This window comes from Ochotona curzoniae, unplaced genomic scaffold, assembly GCF_017591425.1.
Source record: "Ochotona curzoniae isolate NIBS_2020 unplaced genomic scaffold, NIBS_Ocur_1.0 scaffold_4701, whole genome shotgun sequence".
NCBI lineage: Eukaryota > Metazoa > Chordata > Mammalia > Lagomorpha > Ochotonidae > Ochotona > Ochotona curzoniae.
Window position 1 is genome coordinate 2,902,839 of NW_024467122.1, and position 25,588 is coordinate 2,928,426.

General features: G+C 48.1%; 1 protein-coding gene across 3 annotated transcripts in view; it reads left to right on the plus strand.

Moving 5' to 3' along the window:
* The first annotated feature begins 271 nt into the window (after nt 1-271).
* MCTP2 (multiple C2 and transmembrane domain containing 2) overlaps nt 272-25,588 on the plus strand; it is a 196,885-nt gene continuing 171,568 nt past the window's right edge. For 2 of the 3 annotated variants that reach the window (XM_040969072.1, XM_040969070.1), the window contains exon 1: nt 272-342. The gene's annotated coding sequence lies outside the window, so the exon portion shown is untranslated. Of the gene's footprint in view, nt 343-394; nt 439-25,588 lie in introns of those variants that run through there. The other variant, XM_040969071.1, reaches the window with a different exon arrangement.

Consider the following 25,588-nt stretch of genomic DNA (forward strand, 5'->3'; position numbering starts at 1 on the left):
AGCGGGTCGGCCAGGTGCCGCAAGGGCCCAGGAACAGACTGAGCTGCTGCGGGCCACACCTGCCCTCTGTGCAAACACCTGCGCTTCCGGGCGCCTCGCACGCGCTCCCCGGACGCACGCGCTCCCCGGACCCACGCGCCACTTGCCGGCATCCCGGCTCCACGCCCGGCCGGCTCCCTCCGAGTCGCGCCTCGTGGCCAGCGGGCGCGCGCGGCGGGCGGCCCCGGGTGACGCCGGCGCCTCCTCCCCTTTAAGGCGGGGCGCGCAGCCGAGGAAGTCCGCGGCTCTACCGGCTCCTCGGGACTCTCCCGGCGGCGCTGCGGACCGGGCCGGCCCCGACAGGTGAGCGCGGCGCGGGGAAGCCGGCGGGCGGCTGCCGGCTCTCAGCCAGGCGCCGAGCTGGCCACCTGGAGGGCCCGGGAGGAGGAGGGCGCGAGGGTAGGTCGCTCCAAACTCGGGGCCCAGGGGGTGGGAAGGGTGTCTGAGGGGAACGCGAGCCAGGGAGGGACCCCAGTCCGGGAAGTCTTTGCGTTTTTGAGGCCAAGCTTTCAGGGTGCTGGGCGCCTTGGCATTGGTTTCCTCACTGCTGCCTGTCAGGTGTGGCGGCGGCGGAGGGTCCCTCACCTGCCAGACCTTCGCTTCGCGGCTCTAGGTTCGGGCTTGGGCTCTCGCCCTGGGTTTGCCCAGCCCCAGCGCGCAGGGGCCTCACCACCTCTTGGCAGCTTTCTGGGTGTCGCAGTCACGCCCGGGACGGAGAGAGACCTTGGCGGTGGAGGTGGGCTTGAGTGGCGATCCTTGCAAGGGAGGGCTCTCGGTATCTGCCATTTGCTGAGCAGACGGCTTGCCCCTGGCTTTCTGGTGCCCTCTTCAACAGCACACGGGTTTTCTCAGGTCTGAGGGTCCCAGCTGCACCCCAGAACGTGCGCTGGCATAAACCACGCGCCCCAGTTTCTGCTTTCGCTGGTTCTGAGCGATTTCTGCAGATTGTGGTGTCCATCTGCGTTTGTTTTCTGCGGGGATCCGCAGCGTTTCAAGCCTAGCAGATACTGAACACGTGTTAGAAGCAAGCTTCTTCGAGAAGGGGCTGGTTTGCTTTTAGGGGGCGCAGATGTGGATGCTAGGGGCGTTGTAGGGGTTTATTGCTTACAGGTGAGGTTGGAAAGGCACCCGGAGCACCTGTACTTACCTGCCAGGAGAATGGCAGCTTCCTAAGAGTTTTGTTGTTAGTTAGGTCATCTGCAGCCACATTTAGGGGAAACGTACATTAAAGGAAGGGTGAGATTTACATGCGGCCAGTATATTCCTAGGATTTTAAGTCACCTTGTGACTTAAAATCGTGTGTCTGCATTACTTCCCCATGAAGTTGAGAAACCGAGGCAGGAGTGTCTGCGGTGCTGTGTGCTGGGCAGGTGGCTGTCCTGGGAGGTGGCTGCTGACCACTTGTTGCCGGAAGAGTGTAACTGCCTGAATTCAGAGGCATTAGAAACCCAATGTGCACTCATGCGGTCACTTCCTGGGGGTGAAGGTAGCCTTCCCTGAACACAATGCATGTTGTTTCTCTAGCACTCTGCTGGTTACACCTTGTCCTACTGGGGGCGGTTGGGCAGGGAGCAAGTTTTTTACACATCAACTCTGCCGTGCGTCTTCCTGAACATACACTAGAGGCCTGATTTAAGTGAGGAGGGGCTGCGGCTAAAGGGGGTGCCTGTATCCCCTCTCTCACAGAGGGCAGCAGGTGGCGGCTCCAATGGCTGGGTCCTGGCTTGCCTACATGGGAGTCAAGGTTCTGACTGTTATGTTAGGGAGCAACCAGCAGGTAGGAGGCCTTTTCTCTTTATCTCTTTGAACTAATGAATAATAAAAGTATCAGTCTGTCTTCATGAACATGCCTGACACTCACTTTAGAGGACTCCCCCTCCTTCCTGAAGCCTACCTGTTAGTGTGGGGGCTTCTCTGACCAGGAGTCCTACAGCTCCCATTCGACTTTTGGGTAAATCCAGCTGAGAATTTTGTAAAGTGCAGGTAGACTTTTAAAGTGACATTTTCAGATTGAACTCACCCTGCAGAATGATGATGGAAACAGCACCTCGAACCGAAAAGATTGCTTGTCGTGAAAGAGACATGCTTTGATAGAACTGTCCATGTAGTTGTTGGAAGTTACGCTAAATTCACACTGAGTTTGCACTGAGACTTTTCCAGTCAGCTGTTGAACAAAGGCCTCCCCGATGATGGAGGAATAGTTGGGGTTTTCTGCTTGCATCATGCATGTCACAGGTTTCCCCTGTATCCTTTGGCAGTGAAACTGACATGGCACCTTCTGACTCTCCCTGGGAGTACTTAAAATCCTCCATAGCGGTTTGTGAAAACATACTTGATGTGGTTAAGATGTTAGGATCATGGAAGAGCTGGATGAGGGATGAACTAGAGAAACTTCCAGAAAGATCCAAAGGGGCAGGCGATGGAAGACCCAAGGATGTGGACCAGGGGCCGATGTAGGCTTTGTGAGGTGGGTAGCTTGGGGATCCTTGCTAAGAAAAATGATTCCAAAGAGTCGGCCTCAAGTGGGACAAGGTGATCACTCAGCACTTGGAAAAATTTCTCTTTTGGCTGAAGTCTTACTGGGCAACCTAGGAAGCGGTCTTTATGCAGTACCCTTCCGGACTGCAGCTTGACTTCCCTGTGCCCCGGAGCCTGGTGCCTCCCAGCAGCCGGGCACTCGTCCCCGGGCAAGGCTGGGGCTCCGTTACCTCCACAGTGTGGGGAGGCTGTGGTTGGAGGCAGAAGAACTGTGTGGGGTGGATGGATCCCTGGCTCATCGGAGACTCTGGGCTCACATAGCCCGTGACTCTCCAGTCTTCCAGATCCTCCCAGGCATGCCTTTGCTCAGTGACTCACCCAACTGGCTGTCAGTCACCAGTTCTTGAGGGGTTTCTGTTTTCTGAGTTCTCGGGAGGCTGAAGTCTGGACTGCTTGGGACTCCAGGTCTGGGGGAGTGGATTCTGTGACAGTGCAGTGTGTATGAGAACTGTAACCACACCCTCCCCTCCAGTGGCTTGGAGATGCCCCCAGTGTTTGGTCTCACCATGTCCTTGCAGTCCAGCAGCAGCTGTGCACCTGCCAGGGGCCCGTTAGGTATACACAGACCCTGGTCCCTGCATCAGAAAGTCGGCTTCTGGGCACAGCAAGGTGTGCCTCCGCAAGTGTCCACATGACTTCTGCGTGGAGTGTGGTCTGACAGCTCCTGCTCTTGCTGCCGATGAACTGAGGGCCCTGTGGAGACTGAAGGATATACATACTGATGTGTTGATGGTATGATGTGGGCTGCCCGCCATTAACCTGAAAACTCCAAAATGCTATGACACAACTTTCTATGTCCTGACATGTCACAAATAGAAGCCTTTGTTTTGTGCGCTGAGTTATTGAAAATACTGCAAAATAATACCTGCACTGAAGTGTATAAGGTGTGTATGAAATATAAATGAAATTAATTTCCCATCCCAAAGATATTTCCTCTACTCCAGAGTCTAAAACCCTTTGGTTCCAAGGAGTTTGGAGAAATACAGCCTGCTGAATGCTAGTTTAAGTTACTACCACTCACAGTTACTGAGTATTTGGAAGTACCACCTGCTTCAAACAGAACACTATCCTGTTGCTTTAGGTGCAGGGAAACAGAGACAAAGGGCCTTGTTAGGCCCACACAGCCCGGAAGGGGATCAGCCAGGATTCAGACACAGGTGAAGGGCTCTAGAATCTTCCATGTCCTTAGGAGAGTTTCCGTCAGTGCTGCTCTTGCCTTTGAGCAAGATCCTGTGGTAGACAGGCTGAGTTCACAGTGTTTATTGATCATTCGCACTCCTCCTGGTGCTCAGAGCTTCCCTAGGGGCAAATTCACAGGTTATCAAGGAAGAATGTCCTTGTCTTTCCTGCCTGGCCCGGACGTTAAAAATGTCCTCAGTGCGTGAACATATGTAAACGCACACGATTGCATAACACGGAAGTGCTGCCTCCTCTGAAGTCATTGTAGGCTCCTGGGGAATTCCTAGGAAGAAGCCGTATAGCCGACTGTGGGAGGCGGCCTCATCTCCGCATGCTGACGTTTGAGCTGGATGTTAGTACGGAAGTTTTCCTGGAGATCAACCTCCTGCCACGCCACAGAGGACTGCAGGGTGTTCTTCCGTTATGTCTCGGATGTCCAGGAGAGCTGTGTCTTGAACTGTCACAGTAATTTTTGTCATGAAAACAGATGTCTGAAATCCTTGTAGTTAACCAGAGCAGTCATCCTGTCAGCACTGGAGATGCGAGTGAGTGTGGAATGAGGGTTGGTTCCTGGGCAGTTTGTGTCGGAGTGGGCAGCAGAACCTGACTGTGAGGATAGGAGACTTCTTCATGCACTCTTTCCTGCAGGTGGCCCCTGGTTACCTGCCCGGATGTTCTCCCTGTTAGAAGAGGTGTCTGAAGAAGCGCATTGGGGTGTGACCCCGAGGACAGTGGAGAAGCCTTGGTTACAACAGAGAACTCTCGTTCTGTCCCCACGCAGGAGCCAGGACATTATTGTAGATAAACAATGAGGTTGCTGGGGTTGGGGTGAGGCAATAGGGAAGTGAAGGCAGGGAAGAAGTGGAGAGATACCCGGGAGATTACGGAGGTGGACAGGTAGTTATAGGTAGGAAGGGTGAGGGAAGCAGTAGACTTGAGGATCAGGTTTGCACCTTGGCTCCCAGGATCGGTACCAGTAACACAAGTTGTGCTGGAAAAGTGTTGTGCAAAGTGCTGTCGTGCAAGTGTCCTGGCTGTTCCACATATGAAATACTGAGATGACCCCAAGGCAGAGAGAATTGGTGTACAATTGGTCAGTCAGGGTTCTTGAGTTAAGCAAAAGGCTGGCATCTAGAGATGTGCAAGAACTCATCTTTATGTGGTAATTGAACAACGCAGTGCATATAACCACTGAATTACTCAGCTGATGGAATAATAGCAGCAGTTGAATACTAGAAGGTAGGTAAATGGTCTCAAAGTGAGATTGGGAAATGGCTTACTCTCATTCATCCTGAGGTCTGACTGCTAAGGAGGCTCGGTGTGGCTAAACCAACAAGGACCAGGCAAACTTGGCACTGTTGAAAGCTGGTTTTCAGAGTGTGAGCTTGTAAGATTTCCATGCTGCCAGATGCCTGTCGTATGTCCCCAGCTTTTGTCCTTTTTCATTAGAGGCTCACTGCTCATTTACGGGCGGCACATGTCTCCTAAGGTAATCACACTGTGTGGTACAGTATAGGTTGTCCATGTCAGGTTGCTATTGCAGATTAGATTAATATGTGTTGATTTTCTTAAATTCTCTGAGGTGGTTTATTTTGATTAAACATTTGTGAAATTAAGAAATGTTTGTTCCTTTATTCTGAAGTGATTCAGTGAGCCTGTCTGAGGACTTTGCTTGCTGGCTGCTGGAGTTTCAATTGTGAATAAAACAAAACTCAGAGCTCAGATAGAGGGTAGTTGGGAATGTGGTAACTGTTGATGACGGAGTGAACTCTTTGTCGAGGAGAGGCCTTGAGGTCCTGGGGGAGCCAAAAGCAGATCTCCAGAGGGAGTGCCACCTGCCCGGGGCAGGGGCAGTGGGGTTGGCAGGAGGAGCCCGTTGGGTGGGCACCGGCACAGAGGAAGGTTTGCAAGTGTGCAGGGATTGGTTTGGGATATCAGTGGGCAGATACTTTTGAGGAACTGGACTCGTAAGCCAGCCTGTTCAAACTTTGTCACAGAAATGTTCATTTATGTGTGAGCATGTGCGTGAGAGGTCTGTGTGCTCAGGAAAATTGAAACAAAGTATGAGATGTGTGTGCCACAGTGGGAGGTGTCGGAAAACGTCTAAGAGGCAGTGCAGCTATTAGGGAGCAGCAAAAGAAGCGAACAATTAAAAAAATTCTTATGTGAGACAAAAAGAAAAATGAGGATTAGGTCATTTTTCTGATGAAGCTTTGGAGGACATTTTTCCAACCTTACAAAGTATGTAGAGGTTTAGTTTTGAAATCTAGGCTGTGTGTTTTGAAAGAAAATTTACATCAAGAACTAATGTAATGACTCTAGGTCTGTGTAAGGTAAAATGTATGTTTTTTATTTTATGTTTATATATGCCTAAATTAGATCTCCAAAACATCGCCAGTGTGGATATGAGTCTGTATTTGCTGTTGGCTTGGCCTCTGCATTTATAGAGTGGAGGGGACCTTTGCAGTCAGCTGACCCAGCTCCAGGCTTCGGTGCCTCCCCATGGACAATCTGGGACCAGAGGTGCCATAGGTGCCTGTCCCTGCTGTCACCTGGTGATGACGTGTGGGTGAAATGCTTTGGTCTCACAGCAGTGCTTGCCTTGACCATTTCTTTTCTGTTGATGGAACTGGCTCTTTGTCTCCATCCCCTGTTAACTGACCCCTCCCAACCCTTCCCCTGTTGTCTGCCATGCTTACCATCTGTGTTCATGGCTTGGTTGTGAATGCTGTAGAAATCCTGGCTGGAAATTACTCTCACTCTTTCGGACCTGCCTGATGTGTTTTGGCTCTTCAGTCTCGGTGACCTGGGCTGGAAACTGTTAGCAAGGAATAGGAAAGTCTGGGGAAGAGTTCTCTGTTGATTTCTGAACCACACAAGATAGCATTCATGTGATGAAATACCGTTAAACATCAGGCACAAACACCTGCCAGAAAGAACTAGCTTGAACTCGTGGGCGTGGCCCCGCTCTTTAGTAGCACATTGGTTTTAATTAGTTCCTCCCCAGCTCCTGGCTTTAGTCCTGTGAACAGGAGAACTTGTTAGTTCCTTCCTTGGGTTTTCTGCTAGGTGGTCCACATGTGCCTTTTCACTAACGGTCTTTTCTTTTTGATGTTTAATGATAGTTTTCTGCTCTGCCCTACACAACGGATTCAACTGCTGTCCCTTTCATTTAGTGTGCTGGGAGCCTGATCCTGCGGAGCTTCTGGCACCGGTGGGATTATTTTAGTCACTCTTAATCCCCTTAGGAGACCTGCTAGGTAGGGGTTATCTCCTTTTTACTAAAGAGAGCCTGAGACTGGGAGGAACCAGTAATATGTACAAAGTGGGCCCGTGGCCGGAATCAAACCTGTCTTTGCACCACTGTCTGGGATTCCCTTTCAAGCCTGCACCACTCTAAGCATCGCACCTGTGCTGCCTGCCAATGGAGTCATTTAATCACGGACTGAAGGTCTGCAAGGAATCCTGGGAATCCCTTGACCTCCTGGGTCAAGGCTGCTCTGCGTTCCCGGGCTGGGAAGGGGAGACTTCTTTGGGCAGAGGATGCGTCAAGCCTTGCTGCCGGGAGCCTGGGACGCTGAAGCCTTCCTGTAGTCTTGAGCCCTCAACTTTAGAGCAGGTTCCTGGTAGGTTCTCTGGAATGCTTCCTGTCCTTCAGCTGACCCGAGAGGCCATGGACATGTGTCTGCCAAAGTGGATTTGTGGAAGGAAGGGCGCAGTCAGCCATATGTGCCTCCGAACCACACTAATTCCTGAATGCACTTGTGTGAACACTCTAGCTGTGTTTTAACGTGGGGAAATGTCCATTTTTCAATATAAGCAGATGTTGGCATTTCAAAGCTCAGCTAGCATTCTTATGGTGCTTTGATTAGATCTGTGCGCTTTTGCTAGATTCATTTACTTATTAGCATCAGGACACGTTAATCAAATGCAGTTGCTCCAGGAGCTGCAGGGTACAAATGTGGCAGACATTCTGCTGATTTCTATCTTGGAAAGGTTGGAGGCTCTTAATGCTCCCGTTACCGAGAGGGCTTCTTAGGTGCTTGTGAGGGCTCCTCCTCTAGTTTGAACGTAGATTCTATGGTCTTTCAGGATGTGGCAGTGGGAGGCCATGCCTACAGCTTCAGGGCACCATGCAATCTGCTGCCCCTTGCACAGCCTCATCAGCAGTCTTTTTTTTTTTTTGTCTCAGCTCATAAGAAACCTGGTGCCCTGTGATGCTGGCATCCTATTTTGAGTGCCAGTTTGAGTCCTGGCTGTCCTGGTTGCTCCACTTGCATCCATTTCCCTGCTTTGTGCCCAGAAAAGCAGCAGAAGATGGCCCAAGTGTTTGGGATCTTGCAACCCTTGTGGGAAACCAAGATGGAGCTCCAGGTCCTGGCCTCAGCTTGGAGTGGTCCAGCCCTGGGCCTTGTAGCCATTTGGAGAGTAAACAGGACGTACAATATTATCTCTGTGCCTGTGTCTCCCCCGGTCGGTCTGCCTCTCATCTTTTCTCTTCAATCTCTACATCAACATGCCTTTAATGTAAGTAAAACAAATGAAGATTAGAAGCCAGTTCCTTCATGATAGGTTGAGTGATAATGTATTATTTTTGGATATCTTAGTTTTAGTTTTTATTCCTTAGCTCAATTCTGGATGCCTGATTGTGCAATTTTGGTAGTTTCTCTGATTTGTAGAATCGTCCCGACTGTAGTCAGCCTGACAACGGTCTTCTGCCTGGCTGTGGGGTGGAGCTGACTGATGCTGTGTGCTGTTACCATGGTGGGGCTGACTGATGCTCTGCATTGCTCTCGTGGCCAGACGCCGTATGAAATGGCACACAGCCATCTTTTGCACGCACAGATCCATGCTCACGCTGTGTGTTGGTATAGGTGTAGGTGTAGAAGAGCATCTGGAGGCTTGCAGTGGTCGTTTTGTGGAGATGGCGTAGTCGGGGCTCAGTTGCCCTGCCCCATGTCTCTATGTGATTACTGTTTCCTAAGGCATAGCTTTAACAAATGTCCCTGAGGGGGCCTGGCGGCGTGGCCTAGTGGCTAAAGTCCTTGCCTTGAATGCCCCGGGATCCCATATGGGTGCTGGTTCTAATCCCGGCAGCTCCACTTCCCATCCAGCTCCCTGCTTGTGGCCTGGGAAGGCAGTCAAGGACGGCCCAAAGCTTTGGGACCCTGTACCCGCATGGGAGACCCGGAAGAAGTTTCTGGCTCCTGGCTTCGGATCGGCATAGCATTGGCCGTTGCACTCACTTGGGGAGTGAATCATCGGACGGAAGATCTTCCTCTCTGTCTCTCCTCCTGTCTGTATATCTGACTTTCCAATAAATAAATAAATCTTTAAAAAAATAAACCAAAGCAAAAAACAAATGTCCCTGGGGTTCACTGAAGAGAAGATGGTAGGCTTTTGCCTATGACTATAAAATGTTCTTGGGTGTGAGGGTATTCAGAATACTTTGAGATGGTGGCATCTTTAGAAGGTGCTTGGCGTTTATTTGCCCATATGATTGGCATCTCCTCGATCTGGGTAGCCTTCTGTACCGTGTGTGGTCCCTGGCGTACTCAGCTTATCTAAGATGGGGATGTGGAAGGAAGTGCAAGTGTGATGTGGCACTAAGTTGAAGTATTTTAAAAAAAAATCCGCAGCTACTTTTAGGGGGAAATGTAGAGTTTTAATGCAGTCCCTTTTAGCAACTGAGGCTGCTGTTTCAATTGCCACAATAAAACATAATGAAACCAAAACCCCTTAGATCCTTCTGTTTTTAGGGTGTTTTACCCCTTCTGCATTTTTAAAGTCTTGAGGTCAGAAAGTGGATTTTGGGCACACACACACATCCTGTTGACAGTGCTGGGTTTAGCATTTTCATGGTGGTTACGGTATAATTTGATGAGAGCCTAACCACTCCTGAAGCAAAGTGGACAGTGTCTCCTAAATATAAGCTGACAGAACACCCTTGGAGGCTGGCTTTGGAAGGTGAAACCTAGTCAATAACCTCATTAGCCTTGCCTGTCTGTTGCTGCTGGTCTCTGGAGCCGCTCTGTGGTGCTCTGTGAGGTGGTGCTTAAAGGGGCTCCTTCTGGCTCTAGCCTGGCAGTGTGGCGTTCACCTGCTATCGCAGACCCAGTTTATCAGTCGTGCCTTCGTATGTTACAGCTCACCTGCTGTGTTTCAGCGCCATGTGCAGACTTGCCCGAAAGTCTGTAATCACACCGAGCTGAGGCTGAATGAGATGGGCTGAAAAAAGCACAGAATGAGACATGATAAAAATCATGAGTGTTTACTGCGGCATTATCAACTGAAAATGGTGCATGGCTGTGTCCACTTCATCACACTTTGTCACACTGGCAGTGATGGGATCAGAGTGTAGCGAAAAGTCGATAGAACCTTTTAAAAGAGATGTTTTAATACTGATAAGTGTTCTTTGCCTTTTCATTTGAGACGTGGTTCTCTTATGGTGTCTCCAAAATCCTGATGCTTGTTGACTGCCATGGTTAAGATCGCCCCCTTGGGTGTTCTGTGACATGGGTGACCACACTTTACTGTTTCACTGACAGAAATGTATGCTTCAAATAAAATGAACTCTTCCTGAACACAGGAAAGACACACTGATTCTTTTAAGTTACAAGGCAGGCCTCACTCTGTGTGTGTGTGTGTGTGTGTGTGTACAGTTCATGTTTATTCAGTGATGTTCCTCCGTTAATTCAGAAATTTGGGTTAACCCAGAGGATACCAAATGCACTTCAACACATTCCTCATGAATGCTTTCTCCAGGCCTTCTCTGTTCTTGGTCCTGACATGCTAAGAATAACCTCTCTCACTGAGATGCTCCAATTGAAGGGTTCTCTGAGTATGAAATGAAAATATTTATGGGAAAAGAGAAAAGGGGCTGAAATTATAGACTTTTGCCATCACTGCCTATTGTGTTCAAGGGCTTTTCTGTCAACCTGTGGACTGTAATTTGAAAGGATGGAATGGATTCTTCATGGAACGACTAGGAATGGGACCAACAGGCAAAGGAAACATGTTCCTTCCTTCCATGGTTCCCCAAGGTATATGTCCTCCCAGGCTGCTGGCGTGTGGAGTGTTGGATATATTTGTTTTATGTCCTGTTTTATGTGCACCCCTTATCACAGAGCAATTGTATTATGTACCATATGTTACCTTAGCTCAGTAGTTGCCATGTTCTGGGGTTTCTAAGCAGCCATGCATTTTCGGCAAATATCAAGTCATAATAGCCCTAGGCGGAATTGCCATCTGATTCCTTCCCTCCCTCCCCGCCTCCCCCACTCTGCCAGGTGTGCATGTGGACTAAGCCAATCCCCCAGGGTGCTGGCAGTACTGGGGGTGGGGGTGGGGTAGATTAGAAGATGAAGTAAATAAGCCAGTATGATTTGAATCACCAGGATCATAATGGATGCCAAATGGGACAAGAGATTGGCACAGGAAGAAGGTCAGGGATGAGATTAGGGACTTGGCTTAAGGGTCAGGTTTAGGTCTGTGGGAACAACATCTATGGTCTAGTCTTCCTGACTCCTGGCATTCACCAGAAATGTTTGAAGTTCTGTTTTCTCCTGTTTCGGGGCTGCTACACTCCATTTCTCATGAGCATTACCCCTAGAGCAGGTGTGAAGGAGCATTCTAGAAAACATGGGTTTCTTATATCAAGCTTTCTTCCGTAGTCTATGAAGTCTTGCTCTCTGCACACATTCCAAGTTGGCCAAACTTTGCATCACATCAGAGCCTTTTCTGTGTTCATTTTCCAGGGCGGGCCCTGGCTGGTTAAGGGAGCCATGGAGGAGCCCTGGTTGGCTGGGGGAGCCATGGAAGGGCCCTGGCTGGCTGGGGGAGCCATGGAGGGGCCCTGGCTGGCTGGGGGAGCCATGGAGGAGCCCTGGCTGGCTGGGGGAGCCATGGAGGGGCCCTGGCTGGCTGGGGGAGCCATGGAGGGGCCCTGGCTGGCTGGGGGAGCCATGGAGGAATCCTGGTTGGCTAAGGGAGCCTTGGAGGGGCCCTGGCTGGCTTCAACTTTCATCTTCTGCCTAATTCATGTTTTCTCTGTATTTGTGGTTCCTTGTAAATGCTGTTCTGGTGTGTGAGTCTCAGGCTGCTGATATTCTTTCAACTTCTGTCCAGACACCTGCTGGAACTTAAAGCTTTCTCTAGTTCCAGTGGGGACCTTTTCAGTCTTGGCTTTTCGTTTTCAGGCTGCTTATCTGCTATTAGCAATGTTGGGATTCCTTTGTGTACTTCAGGAAGATGAATCCAAGCAGATGGCAAGTTTTGTAAAGTTTCAAGTGATCTGAATCATGAACATTTGAAACTTGCTCTGTGGAAACTGGCTGGGCAGTAAGAAGCCTGCCCCAGTCCCTGGTCAGACAGTGGGAAGCCTATCCTAGTCCCTGGTCGGACAACGGGAAGCCTGCCCCAGTCCCTGGTCTGACAGTGGGAAGCCTGCCCCAATCCCTGGTCGGACAGTGGGAAGCCTGCCCCAGTCCCTGGTCCGACAGTGGGAAGCCTGCCCCAGTCCCTGGTCGGACAGTGGGAAGCCTGCCCCAGTCCCTGGTCGGACAGTGGGAAGCCTGCCCCAGTCCCTGGTCGGACAGTGGGAAGCCTGCCCCAGTCCCTGGTCGGACAGTGGGAAGCCTGCCCCAGTCCCTGGTCCGACAGTGGGAAGCCTGCCCCAGTCCCTGGTCGGACAGTGGGAAGCCTGCATCAGTCCCTGTTGGACAATGGGAAGCCTGCCCCAGTCCCTGGTCAGACACTTTGGCTTTGTGGTTAGTGAACGTCATGTGCTGAATAGAGCAATAGAGTTGATTCCCAGAACAGAAAGGGCTGATAGTATGGAGTGAAAGCCTTGCATGAGATCACGTCTTTATTAAATTTGAAACTCAAATGAAAATGGTGTTTAAGCACTTGTTCTGTGCCATTGGATACCTGAACTGTTCTCTCTCTGGAAGCTTCTGTATTCAGATGGTAAGTGCAACATTGTAAATAAGTAGGAAATATTAACAACCTAGTAACAATGCATACCAAATAGAATTGTGTCCTGATTTCCTGCCACATGGCTGTCTTATGTTTAGTGCCTGCATTCATTTGCATTCTTTTGAATTTTAAATTCCGATGCTGCCTACACAGATTTTCACATTGGTTGTTGAATAAGAACTAGTAAGTTGTGTTATATGTGAATCATCAAGGCCTGTTTGATTCACTGCTGGAAGCACAGTGGGCTAGTCTGAGCTTTGCCCAGGATCTGCATTTCTGATACTGTGAACTGATAGAGATGGTGGTTCCTGGCTCCAGGCCACTGCTCTGGTTCCCCGGGCCAGGGCTTGTATGCAGGTTGGTGGCATCACATCCCACAGAGTCTCAGTCTCTGGGAATAACAGCTGCTTGTGCAGGTACCATGAGCTGGCCACCGGAAATCTGTTTTCTAAAGTGTTTCTGATGCTTTTGTGGAACACACACATCACTGAGAATGTTTGTAGAAAGGCAGAATTGCACAGAGATAGGGAGAGAAAGGAGGAGAGCTTGCTTCCATTTGCTGGTTCAGGTTCCAAATGGCTGCAATGGTGTGGGCTGGCCAGGCTGGAAACCAGAAGCCAGGAGCTTCCTCAGGCTCTCCCTCAGGGTGTAGGGGCCACCCTCTGCTGTGTTCCCAAGGTGCTAGATCAAAAATGGAGCCATTAGGTTTTGAACTGGCACCCATATGGGATGCTGGTGTCTCAGGCAGTAACTTTAACCTACTATGCAACACGGCTGGTCCTGGCACTTTTATTTTTACATGCATTTATTATACAATGTTATACTAACACTTAAAAGAATGAAAGTGAAAGTAAAGTATATGTTCTGTCTTGGGGAAAAAAATCAACCTTTAATGATTTTCTGTGGTTTTCTTCACTAGCTTTATAAAGAAAGTTAATAATTTTTCTAGCTTGTGTGTTATTCACTTAAAATTATACACAGAGCATTTTCCAGGTGGTCACATTATATCAAAAACGAACTTTTGCTCATGGCTTTAATGGATTCGTGCTTTGTGCTGCTCCTGATGTGTGTATTTCAGATGTATCACTTAATGCACATTCTTTACGACATTTACCAGGTTTATGGCATGTTTGTCATTTTTGTTACTTTATGCAGACTCTTAAGACAGGCTATTCCTTTGTAATCATGGAGTAATTTATAGTTCATGTGATGAATATGTGTTGGGAGTTAGGACAGAATCACATGCACTATGTCTTTTGTATAGAGAAAATATTAAAGAAACTGCGTGAGGACATTAAGGCTTAGTATGTGGATGCCCAAAGATCCGATGCTGTAGAATTACCTTGAGAACAACATGCGTGTGAATCGATGCCACTGCTGTGGATTGCCTGCTTAACTTCGTTAGCTCAGTGTGGGTGTCTGATCTGCGCGGTCATCACTTGGCAAATAACGGGAGCATTAAGAGAAGTGGGCTGGAATCCTGCATTGTGCATTTTATATTTGTTTATACAGTTCAGCATAATCCAGCTGAGGTTCAGAGCCCTGCCATTTCAGTAGGAAGTTTACCCGTTCCTGGGGAAGAGGACTGTATTGTGTTACTCAATGTGAATTACCACTGGGTGTTTGTGTAGAGTAAGAAGCAGCCCAGAGTGTCCTCAGTGTCAAGTTGAAACAAATACACGGATGGGCAACAAAACATTGCCATGTGCACATTGAGGCAAGAAATGTGATTGTGGAGGAGAAATAAACCAGTGGCCTTTGAGGAGTCATGCTCTAAATGAGTAATTTCACCAATACATGTGAGCTGAAGGCCCCTGGGAGGAGCATGCTGCACGTTGCAATCGGCCTGCGTCCCCCCAGGGCAGCAAGGCGCCCGTGCTCACCTTAGCTGGCTTCGTGCTGACGACACAGGTCCTCCTGGTTTACCAGATAATCCTCTAGAGGAAGGTGTCACCTTGCTGAACTATAGTATTCTTCCAACTTTGTGGTAAATGTTTGAGCTGCGATAAAATGCATGTTAGATGAAATATACCATTTAAGTGGGCAGTCCAGTTGCTTTAAGTCCACTTACACTGCTCAACAAACACCACTCTCCACTTGCAGCGCCCTTTGTGTCTGGCACAGCTGGAGCCCTTTGCCCCTGAATGATGACTCTCTCTCTCTGGGTTCTCCCTGGTAACTGCCATTCCTCTGTCTCTCAAATCATGTGACGACTTTGATGCCTCACAGATGTGGGATTTCTTGGCACATGTCTTTTGGTGACTGGTCTATGGCACTTAGCATGATATGCTTAAAATTCATCCATGTTGTAACCCATCCCTCTTGCAGACTGAATCATACTCCGTTTCATGCAGAAATCACATTTTTGAATCTCTTATTTTTGGATACTTGGATGTGTCTCAGTTTTGCCTATGGTGAATAATGCTACCGTGAACAAAGGAGTACAAACATTTCTCTTGAGTCTTAGTTTTCAGTTCTTTTCAGTATATACCCAGAAATGGAATGGCTGGATCGTATACTTGTAAATTCTGGGTGATTTTTTTTCAAGAACTCGCATGCTTTTTTTCCCTTGGTAGCTGTGTCATGTCCCATTCCTGCCAGCTGCTGCTCAAAGAATCAATTGCCATAGAGAAGAGAGAAATCCTCCAATTTCCACTCATGAACTGTGGTTTAGTTTTCTTGTTCCTGAAAATAAATTATTAATAGCGGAAATATTTTATCATTTTAAAGCATAAATTTCCCTTGAACGTTGTGAGAGTAACTTTGTCTTTTGAAGTAGGGTTATCTGCCATCAGAATGAGACACGAAAGCTAGAATGTAGAGAGGAAAAGCATTGTTAATTTGAACCTGCAATTAGAATATGAATCTTATAAATTTGCAACTTCTACTTTGAGTCTATAATTTTTACAAACGATTTATTTTTATTGCAAAGCCAGATATACAGAGAGGAGGAGAGACCAGAAGATCTTCGTCTGATGATTCACTCCCCAAGTGACTGCAATGGCTGGAGCTGCGCCGATTCAAAGCCAGGAGCCATGAACTTTTTCTGGGTTTCCCATGTTAGTGCAGGGTCCTAAGGCTTTGGGCCATCCTCCACTGCTTTCCCAGGCCATAAGCAGGGAGCTAGTTGGGAAATGGGGCCTGTGGGATGTGAACCAGTGTCCATATGGGATCCTGGTGCATGCAAGGTGAGGACTTGAGCCATTAGGCTATTGTGCTAGGCCTGAGTCTATAATCTTTATGTGAAAGTTTGATTATCTTAGATTAACCTATCCTGAGCAAATGAATCCCCCTAATTTTTAAGCCATATCTCTGGACAGGGTATCTCTTGTCACACACATCATGCCTCCATCCCAGCTGACTGCAGACTGTGTCCCCAAAGCTTCCGTGTCTCGAGTGGAGGATGCTCCCAGGGCCTTCCTCAGCCCACTTACTGGCAGCGCTGAACCTCTGCCTGTCCCCTGGGACTTCCTCCTCTCTGTGTCCTGGGCCCTGCGTCTCAGTCTCTTCTGCACCTGCCACGCCAGTGTCCCTCAACTATGATTGCGCATTCCTTTGTGCAGCTGCTGAAAGTTAGTCAACTTTGTGGTTTGGTCACTCAGCTTGTTTTCACTTTGCTGCTTGTGTGGATGGGAGGAGCATTCTGGTCTTCCGTGTTTCTCAGACCTTGTGCCTGAACCGCAGTCCATCCCTGCTTGGGCAGCTGCAACGTTCCTTCCTGCGCCTCCACCATGAGCTTCGCCTTCCGGTGCCAGTGGCCCGTGGTTTTGTCTCCCTGTGTCGTGTGGTGGTCCCACCGAATGCCCTGGTGAACACATAGAAACCACTTGTTTTTGCCACACCCTCCCCAAGGCACGTAATCAGCAACAGTTTTCCCTCGTTTATGTGGGGAGCTTTCTCCAATAAGTACTTCTCATAAGAGACATGGTATTTACTCGGTGACCGATAATCTACATACACTGTGCTGTATGCTTTATTTCTAGTGGGAATGATTTTTTAGTATTTTTTTCTGCCCTTCGATGAAAAACCAGAGAAAGCCAGAGATGACTAAGATTGCCTGAAGCCTGGTTTATTCCTCAGCTGTCTATGATGCCTGGGGCTGGGCAGGCCAAAGCCAGGAGCTGGGATTTCCGTCTGGGTTTCACACGTGGCTGGTAGACTCGATGCATCCTTTAACGACCTCACAGGGCTTGCATTGGCAGGAAGATAAAACTGAAAGTGGAGCGAGGAGTCGAGCCTCAGTGTGGATATGGCATGGAGGCGCCCCACATGGCCGCCTCATCCCTGCGCCAGACGCCCAGCCTCACTCCATGTACTGCAGATGATCTTCACATGGTTTATAAGGCCAAATGCAGTCTAAGTGCTTGGGAAATAGTTGTTACATTCTGTTGTCTAGCGGTCTATGAGAAGCAGTGTTTGTTCGTGTTCAGCCCAGGCATAAATTTGTTTTCAAATAGTTTGGCTGTGTGGTTGGTTGTGCGAGTGAAGGAAGAACCGTAGGTGCAAAGGAATGCCCGTACATGATTGAGCCTCTTGGTCCTTCCCTCTGTCTGCTAATTCCAGTTTGCTTCATCTGGGGCTGATGCTGCTCTGCTGTGTCCCTTCCCACCCCATTCCTTATGTCCCATGGATTACAGTACACGGTTGAGATCGCTTTGGTATCTTTCATCCTGGATTCTCTGTGCCTCAGAAGAATGAATGTTATTCTATTCCTTGAGCTAGTGCTTAGGGTAAAGTGAAAACTTTTCTTAAAGTTGCATTCTGTTAATATTTTTTGAGTTAAAAAAGCCAGTCTGATGGTTTCACTACTTTGCCAATCGCAGAACTAATTCTGTCTCAATGTTCATGCCAGTATGACCATCACACTGACCCTAGAGACTGAGGTTTGCTCCTGCACTTCACACACTCACACACTCCCACCCACACCCTGGTGCCTTTGTAGCACCTTTGGTGGGGGTAAAGCAACATCTGTCACGGTGGCTCTTCATGCTCCAGAGCACCCGTTTCCGTTTTACTGTGTAGAAACCATGTGCAGATGGATGGCAGTGGGTGACACGTTAACAAACTTTGAATTCCTTAATGGTGTTTGACATAAATGCTTTCTTGTTCACTTAATCTTGTAGTTAGTTGCCTTTTGCCCTCTTCTGTTTATTGTTGTTCTTTATTTTGTAGCATATTTAATTTTAAAGCCTTTGTAATGTTCTGCACCATTCTCCCTTGAATTCACAATGATGTGTTGTTTTTTTTGTAAACTGACTGATGTGCTGATGCCATTAGGTACCAAGGAAGACAGGCATTGTGGTCACAGGGAACTTGGATCAAATCCTGGCACTGTGTCTTAGTATATAAATGGATGAGTTGCTCAATACTTCCGTCCTTTTCTCATAACCTAATTCTGGTGCACACCCTAGTTCTCCGGACAGATCCCTGACGTAACACACGTTTCTGGAAGGAAGGACTGTTGCTCGTCGTGTACCTAACAGTGAGCTGTTCAGACAGCCACTTGCCTACACAGTATGAGACTTTCGGGATAGCAAAGACAGTCTCAGGAAGTCCCTGCAGAGATAAAGTGGCATCACAGTGCTCTTGAATGTTGAGGAAACCATCTCAACGTTGGGAGGCTTTTCTCTGAGTCTTCTGGAAATGAAGGACTTTTCTTACAATGAGGACAACTTGGGGCCAGTACTGTGTGTGGTGGGTGAGGGATCTGCTTCTAGCAGCAGTTGGAGTCCTGGCTGCTGCACTTCCAATCTGGCTCCCTGCTAATGTGCCTGGAAAAGCAGTGGAGGATGGCATGAATACTTGTGCCTCTGCACCCACATGGGAGACCCGGAAGAAGCTGCTCTATTCTGGCTTTGGGCTGGCTCAGCTCTAGCCATTACAGCCACGTGAGAAATGAACAGAGCTCTCTGTGTGTCTCTCACTCCTCCTCTCTAGCTCAACCTTTCAAATAATTACACACACACACACACACACACACACACACACACACACACACACACACAGTTTGTCCCCATTCTTTATTCCTGAGTGGATACAGTAGCATAGCCTAATGTGAGCTGGGGTCTCATAGCTTTGTGGTTCTTCCAGAATTGTAATATGGTTAACCAGAAAGCTTCAACTGCTGAAGAACATTTCACATCAGATCTTTAAGTGATCTCTCTCTCCTGACTCTTGCGTGGGTCAGGTTATCCCCCGTAGCTGCTGCTGCAGTTGTTCAGAATGCCTGAGAAATCAGAACGACCTTCTCTAGCCACCCCTCATCTGTCCTCCTTACACCCTCCCCTACGTTTCAGTGACTTAGATCCTGATGCTGGCAGCCCCAGCCTCTGCCGCCTGCGCCCCCTGCAGTGAGTCGGCAACGTCTAGCTGCTTTTACCTGTGCTGCTTCCAGCTTTGGGCTTTGTGTTCTCATCCCTCCAGATGGACACCTGCTCCCCAAGGAGCCAGTGCAATTCTCCGTGTCGCTTTGGGCAGGACCCTGTCGGAGCAAGGAATGGATGAAGTCAAGCAAGACTGAGAAAGCTGGTCCAAAGGGGGACCGCCCGGGTCCTGCAGACAGAATTCAGTTCTTCCGTCTCAGAAGTTTGCACTGTGAGAGTGGTTGTTTACTGCACTGACCTGGCAGCATGGCAAATAAAGCCCTAATGTGCTTTGGAAACACAACGGCTTAAGGAGCAGTTTATTGGCTTCCCTGGATTGTAGAACTTAAGTCTGAGTTCAAGGCCACCAGGCTTGAGCGGGTGATTAGCTTAAAGGTAAACACATTGGTGTGCCTGGGGCTCAAAACAAAACAAAACAACAAAATACAGACTATTGCTTTTCTGTGCTTTCTTCAAATCTCATTAGGGTTGCCTATCACTATGTGTTACTCGTGATGTCAAAACTAAAGATCTCAACACATTTCTCTGATTCCACATTATGGTCAATGGGTATGTTTTGAAATTGGGAGTTTGAATGTCTGCTCTGTAGATGAGGACTCATCTATTGAAGGAGATTCAAGCATTTGCTTCTTGTCTCTCCACTGTTACCCAGGTCCCCAGAAAGGCATCTGTGTGGACTTTAGAAAATGCAGATGTGGGAATGACACAAGAAGCCGCAAGGAAGCAGGACACTGGGCCAAACAGGAGCCCCAGGAGATCTTGTATTAATCTGTGCTGCATGAATTTCCCCAAGAGAAACGCTCTCACGGATGGGGCAGGAGACTTTGAAAACTTTGTTTTAAACCTGTTTGGAATTTTTTGGTGGTTGTTATTGTTAAAAATGCAGGCATTTTGTTTAATCCGACGTGTCTGGGCTGCGTTATGTCCCTGTTAGGAAGAGGAGACTACACTCTGAAAACAGTCATTGCCTTCAGGGCAAAAACAGATTCCTTTCTTGGGTTGAATGAAGAGATAGAAGCTTAACCTCTGCTTCAGGAAGCTGCAGGGAGAACCCTTTGCTCTGGGTCCCGAACAGAGCTGTGGAAAGTTTCTGAATCTTCCTGTGTGGGAGAATGTGGAGTCCAGCATGGTGCCTGGAGCCAGGAGGAGGTCTGGAAGCAGAGTTGGGCCTCTGCTGCTGCTGTGGCTCTTTTGTTTCTGCAGCTGTCACTGTTCGTGAATCTCGTCTCCAAACATGATTTCCATTGTTCAAAACCTATTTGGCTGCAAAATAAGATGTGCACTTTCATACAGGTCTTTACGTTCACTCATGAGTTTGAGTTTTGATGTTTTCTAGGATACTGCTGCCAATGCCAGCTGGGGGATCAAGCAATAGATGATCCTCTCTTTAATGTTGAATTATGAATTTCCCAGCCATACTTGCCCAAGCGGGTTCTTACATGAAGGGAAGGTTGACCTGTAGGCCCTCCCTTTTACTTTGAACCAGTTGTCCTTGTGTTTGGGTAGTGCTATGCAACTGCTTTGTGAAGTACACTACATTTTCAGGCTCCCAGGTGCTGGCTGAATGAGGAGCATACCTCTTCTGATTTGGCAACTGGGTCCAATATCCTCTTTGGCACCTTGACCCTGATGGGACAGGAGTAGGTGGCCTGGGCCTAACCCTGCCGTCACGCATGCTAGGGATGTGCTAGTGTTGGCCGAGGAACCTTCTGCCCAGTCCTTTTCTTTTTCTTCTCCCTTCTTTCTTTCCCTTCTGAGAGCTCATGGGGCACTCTGGTCTCCATTTCTCTGCCAGAGGACCTTGGCGTCCCCTTCCCGGACTCTGCTTGCTGTCATGTCCTGAAACTTGGAGAATCTGTGCCAAAGATTCCCTCCTGCCTCGGAACCCCCTGGGTATCTTCTGCCGTGGTGCGTTCCTTTCCAGGAGGTCCTCCTATCATTCCTACTCTAGTAAAGTCACTTCCTGTGCTGTCGGCAGCCCATGTTGGAGCCAGCTTACGTCCTGGTTATTCCACTTCTTTTTTTTTTTCCCATTTTTTATTTTATTTTGACAATCTTTACATAGTTAATTTGGGTAAAATTGTTCAAGGCATAGGAAAGTGGGTAAGACTATTATTTCCTTATTGTTTCCTTCATGTATCTGAGGTAAATGGGGATATTGAGGGAGAAGCCCACCAGTTTCCCACCCACCTCAAGTCCCGGATGTGAGGCATGCTCTGAGATACTTGCTCAAGAGGTGTTGATAGTTCACCAGTTATGAATTGCTGCCAATCTCACCACTCCAAACATAATGAGGTCGTTGAAGAATCCACTGATTGACATAGTCCACCATAGAGTCTCCATTTGCCCAATATTTCGCTGCCAACATATAGCTGAGGTGGTTGATTGACTTGTTCTGTCTTCTGTCTTTTCTTGGTTAGGGTTCTAACTCTGGCAGTTCAATTGGGGAGATCCCCAAAGCAACTTTGTCTGAGGTGTTCCCAGACCAGATTCTTGTATGTACTAGCAAGTATACGGCCCAGCACAGTCCATAGCCCCGATCAGCTGGTGGTTGCAATTGCTGGGTTGGTTCTGTTTTCAGCCCCAACTTCCACTGGAACCAGTGGGTGTTGCAGTCCAGCCTGGTTCTGCCCAGCACATACTTGTCCCTCGCATAAGCCAGTGGGAGCTGCAGCCTAGTCAGAGCGACCCACAAAAACCCCCACCAGGCCCACCCCCTACCCTGGTTTGCCAGAATGTGTAGCAGACTAATCCATTCTGTCCCACATCCTATTTGGCTCTCGTACATGTAGATGAGTATTGAAGCTTAGTTCTATCTAACCAGCTCAACTAGCCAGCCCTCACGGATGTTGTTGAGTGCCTCTCTGACTAGCCACCCCAGCCCCTGTCCTAGTTTTCGTGCCCTCCTGTGGGAGTGGTAACTCGAGAGGGAGGAGCCCACTATTTCCCTACCAGGTCTCTCTCACTCCCGGATTATGTATTCTCCAGGTGGTTCTGTGGTTTGACTTGACAGAATTAGCCCCCAGTGCCAGCTTCTGCCAGCTGATGCTGCAGCTAAGCCCAAACAAGCTTCATCCACTCTAATTTTGTTTGCACCAGTAGGAATAATCAGCCCAGCTTGGCTTTTCCCTGATTTAGTCCACATGAGGTGCACAGGTGTTGTAGCCCTGCCTAGTCTGGTCTGCCCCCATCCCAGCCCATGCTCTCCAGTGGGAGTAGCTGTCCAGTAAGGGAACCACCCCTTATTCCCCTGCTGGCTCTGTCCCCTCCGATCCTGATTCTCACGTGTGCTGGATGGGCACTGCAGTCACATCCGTTACAGGCAACCTCACCCTGGCATTCCATTTTGTGGACTGGTTTTTGTTGCAACCGAACCGGGCCTGACCCACACTCTGTTCTGGTGCTCAGATTTGCCAGTGGGTTTTGTGAACTGATTCAGCCTGGTCTGCCCCTGATCCATGCCAAATGTATGCCAGTGGGAAACTTCTTGTGGCCTACTCTGGGCTGTTTCCATTCATGCTTCTTGTGCTTACCCGCAGGGTCTGTGTCCTGTCAGAGAAGTTGTCCAGGCTCCTCCATCAGAACTTCTCCCAATGCCAGATTTTGGGCTTACCAGGGAATCCATGAGCCAGCCCTACTCAGTTTACCTCCTGTCCTAGTAGGAACAGTGGCTTTTCCTGACTGGCCTTCAACCCAAGCTGGTTCTTGCTGTTGGATTTTTCAGCCCAGCCACGGCTCGTCCATACCCACATACAGATCACACATGGTTCAGTAGGAGTTGAGACCTAGCCTAGTCCATCCCACATCTACCCTGGTCCTCCAGGATACCAGATGGTGTTGGGATCTGGTGTCCTGGAGGACTGGTGCATCCAGTCCCAGTCCACACTTGTGCCAGGGGAGACTACAACTGTATCCTGATCAGAATGCAGCCCCCATTTCAGCCCATGTGCCCCTTGGTGAGAACCTCAACCCAGCTAGGGTGTCCCCGTAGCTCCCCAACCGGGCTTGTTCCCAGCAAAGATCACACACATGCCAGTGGTTGCTCTGACTCAGCTTGGCTCAGCCTTAGACACTGTGGCTTAGCGTTCCTGACTCACACAGACCAGTAGGTGTAAGAGCCTATCTCGGCATGACCTGTGCTCCATCTGGTTTCTAGTTTCACTTGTAGGCTAAGGTTTGTTCAGTCCTGCCTGGTACACCCCGTTCCATTACCAACGCACACATTAGCCAGCCATTGGAGTTACTTTGCCCAGCTTGTCTGACCCCCAGGTCTGGACATCGTGTTCACCAGCGGGAGCTCTGACTCGCCAGGGGAGTTGCCCAGGCTTCTCCACTTGATCCACTCCCATACACAGTTCTCATACATGCCATTGGGTTTTAGGCCAGTGCCCGGAGCAGTCTGGCCTTCCATTTGGCCTTGTATGAGGTTATTCCACTTCTAATCCAACTGTTTGCTAATACACCTAGGTGTATTAGCAAAGGATCCCTCAAATGCTTAGACCCCACACCCATGTGAGGGACCCAGTAGAAACTCCTAGCTTTGGATCTGCCTGGCTGTGGCTATTGTGGCCTTTGCGGGAGTAAGCTGGGGACAAAAGAGATCTCCATCTTTAATGCTACCTTTCAAATCTATCTTAAAAAGAAGAAAAGCACAGGAAGTTTTGCAGTTTTTCCCCCACCATGAGCTACTTGTACTAAAGGCTAAATTTTGAAAATTTAAGTGTGAGAAATTGATGCTATCACTGCTCCAGATAGCACATTATTAACAGACATGGCTGGATTACATTATTAAAAAAATATCCTTTATTACTGTGAAATTGCTTATCAAAGCCTGTTTGGCCAGCATCCATACCTAAGTTGGAATGAAGCTGTGCTACAATTTACAACAGATGATATGTTTGCTTGTCAATATACAGACTTCATGATGGAAAATTTTCATGGGAATACTTGCAGGATGTTGTATTGCCTTATTGATTAGGCAGTATTTATTTCACGACTTCTAAAGTATGACTTTTCACATTTTTGTAGATCTAGTTTGATCAATATTTAAGTACCTTTAGAAAATCCATGAATTGGTGACTTATTTCTTTGTCCTGTTATCTGTACACAATTGATTTTTTAAAATAACTATTATTATTATCATTCTATGATACAGTTCCATAGGCTCGTGGTATTTCCCTTATCCCAGCCCCGATCCCCCGCCCCCCACCTAGTTCCTCTATTATTACTAAAGTATAGTTCTTCATACAGTCATATGTCCATCGCGGGCATGGACAATGGCAGACAGTCCAGCGTGCGATTGTCAAGATACAGTGAACAGTTTCATTGTAAGTTCAGCAGGATGGACAGTTCTTTGTCTGGGTTAAGCTCCCAGTGAAAGTCCCTTCCTGGCTGGTTGCTGGTGGAGTTCCAGCTGCTGGTGGAGTTCAGATCGCTCTTAGCTGAATGCTGCTGGAGTATCAGTCACTGCAACACCACACCGTTGTGTCCACTGCTTTCCTGTGTCTGTCAGTCTCCAGGTACCCTTCTGCTGCTGTTCTGTCCTCTGCTATTTCCTGGAATGTGTCCTTTCTCTCTGCTTCATCCTGATTAAATGTTTTTTGGTCCGTTTAAACGTGTCCTTACCCTATTCCACCATCTTGATTGCCCCGGTACTCAATTTATTTTAGCAACATAATCTGTATTCTTAGCTTCTGGGTAATTTAGCTTATTTTGAAACTTAGTTGAAGCTTATTTTGAAACTACACCTAAGGAGCTTTTGGTCTGTCATGTATAATATTTTGATGCTATTAAGTACCAATAAATGAGGCTTATGACAGGGTCATGGTTTAATTATCTTTACATGGAATATTTTGTGATTCTGTTACATATGTGTGGCATTTACTGAGCTTCCTATGGAAAGCTCTGTGGCCCAGGCCTGCAGTTCTAACCGTGTGTCATGTGTATGTCTGCTTCTCAGTGGTTTATACTGTGAATTCCTAGTTGGGGGGATGGCAGCGACATTGCTGGACTTCCTTGTTCAGAATCAAGGATCTATAATCTTGCTTTTAGTATTCATGTTCATTGTGAAAGGGGTTCCCCTTGTGCAAAACTCATGAGTCCTAGTTCAGTTCTTTGTGCATTTAAAATATTGTTGCTTCACAACCATATTTAATAGGTTTGTGTTCTATTACATAAGTTGTAAAATGAGTATGTAGGAAGTTGTGCATTTAAATATGTATGGAAAAAGGTTTGGATTTTTGTTGTGCCATAAATCTTTGTATCCATATGCCTGGTAATTAAGCAAAGGGTACATTAGGCACCTGGGTTTTTGATTGAATACGGACTTGGCTAAGTGTCCATCAAAAACACAGTGTGTTGGGTTCCATTATTCATAATAGTTGGGTTTTACTGTCAATATGAACACCTAACTACTCAATGTAGAGCCATTGGTCCCAGGGAAAATGCATAAAAATGCAGTTTCTATCAGACTG